Below are 7,500 nucleotides of genomic sequence, written 5' to 3'. Positions count from 1 at the left end.
CAACAGAGGAGCTTTATAGACTCAGGTTAATGATTCTCTCTCTGTCTCTCTCTCTCTGTCTCTCTCTCTCTCTCTCTCTCTCTCTCTCTCTCTCTCTCTCTCTCTCTCTCAGGTTCTGTCCTCCTCTGTTTCCTCCGCCTCACGTCACTGTGTTTCTCGTCGACCGGCTCAGTCTCTACATCGTATTGGAGGAGTGGTCGCCCGTCCAGCCAGCCAGCCAGCCAGCGTCACATCAGCCACACCTACAGAGAGAGAGAGAGAGAGAGAGAGAGATTCCTTTATTGAGAGAGAGAGAGAGAGAGAGACTTGAGACTTGAGCATGGTGACTGATCAACAACTAAAAAGAACCTTGACAAAATACAGACTGAGTGAGCACAGCCTCGCTGTTGAAAAGGGGAGGCACAGGAAAACCTGGCTCCCTGCAGAGCAAAGGCTGTGCTGTCATTGCATCCTCAGTGAGCCTGAAACTGAGTTGCACTTCCTCACCAAATGTGAAAAATATAAATATATTAGAGAAACGCATTTTAAAACATTTGAACTAATAACAAAAGGTTGTCTTGCACTACCAGATACAGGAAAACTACCAGTCCTACTAGGGGAGGACTCAACAAGCTGTGAGCTAGCAGCAGCCTATGTTGCTGCCTGCCACAGACTGAGGGAGAGTGAGTGACAGTCACCTGACATGTTTATGCCGTAATATTTTATGTTCTATTTTATGATGAAAATGTTTGTATATACTATGACATTAATAGAGAGAGAGAGAGAGAGAGAGAGAGACAGAGAGACAGAGAGAGAGAGAGAGACAGAGAGAGAGAGAGAGAGAGAGAGAGAGAGAGAGACGCTTCAGGATCACAGGATCTCACTACGCTTCAGGATCACAGATCTCTCTACGCTTCAGGATCACAGATCTCTCTACGCTTCAGGATCACAGATCTCACTACGCTTCAGGATCACAGATCTCACTACGCTTCAGGATCACAGATCTCACTACGCTTCAGGATCACAGGATCTCACTACGCTTCAGGATCACAGGATCTCTCTACGCTTCAGGATCACAGGATCTCTCTACGCTTCAGGATCACAGATCTCTCTACGCTTCAGGATCACAGATCTCACTACGCTCCAGGATCACAGATCTCACTACGCTTCAGGATCACAGATCTCACTACGCTTCAGGATCACAGGATCTCACTACGCTTCAGGATCACAGGATCTCTCTACGCTTCAGGATCACAGATCTCTCTACGCTTCAGGATCACAGATCTCACTACGCTTCAGGATCACAGATCTCACTACGCTTCAGGATCACAGATCTCACTACGCTTCAGGATCACAGGATCTCTCTACGCTTCAGGATCACAGATCTCTCTACGCTTCAGGATCACAGGATCTCTCTACGCTTCAGGATCACAGATCTCTCTACGCTTCAGGATCACAGGATCTCACTACGCTTCAGGATCACAGATCTCACTACGCTTCAGGATCACAGATCTCACTACGCTTCAGGATCACAGGATCTCTCTACGCTTCAGGATCACAGATCTCACTACGCTTCAGGATCACAGGATCTCACTACGCTTCAGGATCACAGATCTCACTACGCTTCAGGATCACAGATCTCACTACGCTTCAGGATCACAGGATCTCTCTACGCTTCAGGATCACAGGATCTCACTACGCTTCAGGATCACAGATCTCACTACGCTTCAGGATCACAGATCTCACTACGCTTCAGGATCACAGATCTCACTACGCTTCAGGATCACAGATCTCACTACGCTTCAGGATCACAGATCTCTCTACGCTTCAGGATCACAGATCTCACTACGCTTCAGGATCACAGATCTCACTACGCTTCAGGATCACAGATCTCACTACGCTTCAGGATCACAGGATCTCTCTACGCTTCAGGATCACAGATCTCTCTACGCTTCAGGATCACAGATCTCACTACGCTTCAGGATCACAGATCTCACTACGCTTCAGGATCACAGATCTCACTACACTTCAGGATCACAGATCTCTCTACGCTTCAGGATCACAGATCTCACTACGCTTCAGGATCACAGATCTCACTACGCTTCAGGATCACAGATCTCTCTACGCTTCAGGATCACAGATCTCACTACGCTTCAGGATCACAGGATCTCACTACGCTTCAGGATCACAGGATCTCACTACGCTTCAGGATCACAGGATCTCTCTACGCTTCAGGATCACAGATCTCACTACGCTCCAGGATCACAGGATCTCACTACGCTTCAGGATCACAGATCTCACTACGCTTCAGGATCACAGATCTCACTACGCTTCAGGATCACAGATCTCACTACGCTTCAGGATCACAGGATCTCACTACGCTTCAGGATCACAGATCTCACTACGCTTCAGGATCACAGATCTCACTACGCTTCAGGATCACAGGATCTCTCTACGCTTCAGGATCACAGATCTCACTACGCTTCAGGATCACAGATCTCACTACGCTTCAGGATCACAGATCTCACTACGCTTCAGGATCACAGATCTCACTACGCTTCAGGATCACAGGATCTCTCTACGCTTCAGGATCATAGATCTCACTACGCTTCAGGATCACAGGATCTCTCTACGCTTCAGGATCACAGGATCTCACTACGCTTCAGGATCACAGATCTCACTACGCTTCAGGATCACAGGATCTCTCTACGCTTCAGGATCACAGATCTCACTACGCTTCAGGATCACAGATCTCACTACGCTTCAGGATCACAGGATCTCACTACGCTTCAGGATCACAGGATCTCTCTACGCTTCAGGATCACAGATCTCTCTACGCTTCAGGATCACAGATCTCACTACGCTTCAGGATCACAGATCTCACTACGCTTCAGGATCACAGATCTCACTACGCTTCAGGATCACAGGATCTCTCTACGCTTCAGGATCACAGATCTCTCTACGCTTCAGGATCACAGGATCTCTCTACGCTTCAGGATCACAGATCTCACTACGCTTCAGGATCACAGGATCTCTCTACGCTTCAGGATCACAGGATCTCACTACGCTTCAGGATCACAGATCTCACTACGCTTCAGGATCACAGATCTCACTACGCTTCAGGATCACAGGATCTCTCTACGCTTCAGGATCACAGATCTCACTACGCTTCAGGATCACAGGATCTCACTACGCTTCAGGATCACAGATCTCACTACGCTTCAGGATCACAGATCTCACTACGCTTCAGGATCACAGGATCTCTCTACGCTTCAGGATCACAGGATCTCACTATGCTTCAGGATCACAGATCTCACTACGCTTCAGGATCACAGATCTCACTACGCTTCAGGATCACAGATCTCACTACGCTTCAGGATCACAGATCTCACTACGCTTCAGGATCACAGGATCTCTCTACACTTCAGGATCACAGATCTCTCTACGCTTCAGGATCACAGATCTCACTACGCTTCAGGATCACAGATCTCTCTACGCTTCAGGATCACAGATCTCTCTACGCTTCAGGATCACAGATCTCACTACGCTTCAGGATCACAGATCTCACTACGCTTCAGGATCACAGATCTCTCTACGCTTCAGGATCACAGATCTCACTACGCTTCAGGATCACAGATCTCACTACGCTTCAGGATCACAGATCTCTCTATGCTTCAGGATCACAGATCTCACTACGCTTCAGGATCACAGGATCTCACTACGCTTCAGGATCACAGGATCTCACTACGCTTCAGGATCACAGGATCTCACTACGCTTCAGGATCACAGGATCTCTCTACGCTTCAGGATCACAGATCTCACTACGCTTCAGGATCACAGGATCTCACTACGCTTCAGGATCACAGATCTCACTACGCTTCAGGATCACAGATCTCACTACGCTTCAGGATCACAGATCTCACTATGCTTCAGGATCACAGGATCTCACTACGCTTCAGGATCACAGATCTCACTACGCTTCAGGATCACAGATCTCACTACGCTTCAGGATCACAGGATCTCTCTACGCTTCAGGATCACAGATCTCACTACGCTTCAGGATCACAGATCTCACTACGCTTCAGGATCACAGGATCTCTCTACGCTTCAGGATCACAGATCTCACTACGCTTCAGGATCACAGATCTCACTACGCTTCAGGATCACAGATCTCACTACGCTTCAGGATCACAGATCTCACTACGCTTCAGGATCACAGGATCTCTCTACGCTTCAGGATCACAGATCTCACTACGCTTCAGGATCACAGGATCTCTCTACGCTTCAGGATCACAGATCTCACTACGCTTCAGGATCACAGATCTCACTACGCTTCAGGATCACAGATCTCACTACGCTTCAGGATCACAGATCTCACTACGCTTCAGGATCACAGATCTCACTACGCTTCAGGATCACAGATCTCTCTACGCTTCAGGATCACAGATCTCACTACGCTTCAGGATCACAGGATCTCACTACGCTTCAGGATCACAGATCTCACTACGCTTCAGGATCACAGATCTCACTACGCTTCAGGATCACAGATCTCTCTACGCTTCAGGATCACAGATCTCTCTACGCTTCAGGATCACAGGATCTCACTACGCTTCAGGATCACAGATCTCACTACGCTTCAGGATCACAGATCTCTCTACGCTTCAGGATCACAGATCTCACTACCCTTCAGGATCACAGGATCTCACTACGCTTCAGGATCACAGATCTCACTACGCTTCAGGATCACAGATCTCACTACGCTTCAGGATCACAGATCTCTCTACGCTTCAGGATCACAGATCTCACTACGCTTCAGGATCACAGATCTCACTACGCTTCAGGATCACAGATCTCTCTACGCTTCAGGATCACAGATCTCACTACGCTTCAGGATCACAGGATCTCACTACGCTTCAGGATCACAGGATCTCACTAAGCTTCAGGATCACAGGATCTCTCTACGCTTCAGGATCACAGGATCTCACTACGCTTCAGGATCACAGATCTCACTACGCTTCAGGATCACAGATCTCACTACGCTTCAGGATCACAGGATCTCACTACGCTTCAGGATCACAGATCTCACTACGCTTCAGGATCACAGATCTCTCTACGCTTCAGGATCACAGATCTCACTACGCTTCAGGATCACAGATCTCACTACGCTTCAGGATCACAGATCTCACTACGCTTCAGGATCACAGATCTCTCTACGCTTCAGGATCACAGATCTCACTACGCTTCAGGATCACAGGATCTCACTACGCTTCAGGATCACAGGATCTCACTACGCTTCAGGATCACAGGATCTCTCTACGCTTCAGGATCACAGATCTCACTACGCTCCAGGATCACAGGATCTCACTACGCTTCAGGATCACAGATCTCACTACGCTTCAGGATCACAGATCTCACTACGCTTCAGGATCACAGATCTCACTACGCTTCAGGATCACAGGATCTCACTACGCTTCAGGATCACAGATCTCACTACGCTTCAGGATCACAGATCTCACTACGCTTCAGGATCACAGGATCTCTCTACGCTTCAGGATCACAGATCTCACTACGCTTCAGGATCACAGATCTCACTACGCTTCAGGATCACAGATCTCACTACGCTTCAGGATCACAGATCTCACTATGCTTCAGGATCACAGGATCTCTCTACGCTTCAGGATCATAGATCTCACTACGCTTCAGGATCACAGGATCTCTCTACGCTTCAGGATCACAGGATCTCACTACGCTTCAGGATCACAGATCTCACTACGCTTCAGGATCACAGGATCTCTCTACGCTTCAGGATCACAGATCTCACTACGCTTCAGGATCACAGATCTCACTACGCTTCAGGATCACAGGATCTCACTACGCTTCAGGATCACAGGATCTCTCTACGCTTCAGGATCACAGATCTCTCTACGCTTCAGGATCACAGATCTCACTACGCTTCAGGATCACAGATCTCACTACGCTTCAGGATCACAGATCTCACTACGCTTCAGGATCACAGGATCTCTCTACGCTTCAGGATCACAGATCTCTCTACGCTTCAGGATCACAGGATCTCTCTACGCTTCAGGATCACAGATCTCTCTACGCTTCAGGATCACAGATCTCTCTACGCTTCAGGATCACAGATCTCACTACGCTTCAGGATCACAGGATCTCTCTACGCTTCAGGATCACAGGATCTCACTACGCTTCAGGATCACAGATCTCACTACGCTTCAGGATCACAGATCTCACTACGCTTCAGGATCACAGGATCTCTCTACGCTTCAGGATCACAGATCTCACTACGCTTCAGGATCACAGGATCTCACTACGCTTCAGGATCACAGATCTCACTACGCTTCAGGATCACAGATCTCACTACGCTTCAGGATCACAGGATCTCTCTACGCTTCAGGATCACAGGATCTCACTACGCTTCAGGATCACAGATCTCACTACGCTTCAGGATCACAGATCTCACTACGCTTCAGGATCACAGATCTCACTACGCTTCAGGATCACAGATCTCACTACGCTTCAGGATCACAGATCTCACTACGCTTCAGGATCACAGGATCTCTCTACACTTCAGGATCACAGATCTCTCTACGCTTCAGGATCACAGATCTCACTACGCTTCAGGATCACAGATCTCTCTACGCTTCAGGATCACAGATCTCTCTACGCTTCAGGATCACAGATCTCACTACGCTTCAGGATCACAGATCTCACTACGCTTCAGGATCACAGATCTCTCTACGCTTCAGGATCACAGATCTCACTACGCTTCAGGATCACAGGATCTCACTACGCTTCAGGATCACAGATCTCACTACGCTTCAGGATCACAGATCTCACTACGCTTCAGGATCACAGATCTCTCTACGCTTCAGGATCACAGATCTCACTACGCTTCAGGATCACAGATCTCACTACGCTTCAGGATCACAGATCTCTCTACGCTTCAGGATCACAGATCTCACTACGCTTCAGGATCACAGGATCTCACTACGCTTCAGGATCACAGGATCTCACTACGCTTCAGGATCACAGGATCTCACTACGCTTCAGGATCACAGGATCTCTCTACGCTTCAGGATCACAGATCTCACTACGCTTCAGGATCACAGATCTCACTACGCTTCAGGATCACAGATCTCACTACACTTCAGGATCACAGGATCTCTCTACGCTCCAGGATCACAGGATCTCACTACGCTTCAGGATCACAGATCTCACTACGCTTCAGGATCACAGATCTCACTACGCTTCAGGATCACAGATCTCACTACGCTTCAGGATCACAGGATCTCACTACGCTTCAGGATCACAGATCTCACTACGCTTCAGGATCACAGATCTCACTACGCTTCAGGATCACAGGATCTCTCTACGCTTCAGGATCACAGGATCTCACTACGCTTCAGGATCACAGATCTCACTACGCTTCAGGATCACAGGATCTCTCTACGCTTCAGGATCACAGATCTCACTACGCTTCAGGATCACAGATCTCACTAC

At 48.3% G+C, this 7,500-nt stretch overlaps 1 long non-coding RNA gene across 1 annotated transcript in view; it reads right to left on the bottom strand.

Annotated features, from left to right (window-relative positions):
* The window catches only part of LOC311236965, a 69,451-nt gene that overhangs the window by 74 nt on the left and 61,877 nt on the right, over positions 1-7,500 (bottom strand). The window contains exon 3 of the long non-coding RNA XR_014620268.1: positions 1-242. This exon is cut by the window's left edge and continues 74 nt beyond it. This is a non-coding gene — a long non-coding RNA (uncharacterized lncRNA). The remainder of the gene's footprint in view (positions 243-7,500) is intronic.

The sequence above is a fragment of the Notolepis coatsorum genome (assembly GCF_963971535.1).
Source record: "Notolepis coatsorum genome assembly, chromosome: 11".
NCBI lineage: Eukaryota > Metazoa > Chordata > Actinopteri > Aulopiformes > Paralepididae > Notolepis > Notolepis coatsorum.
This window is presented reverse-complemented; position numbering and strand designations above follow the sequence as displayed.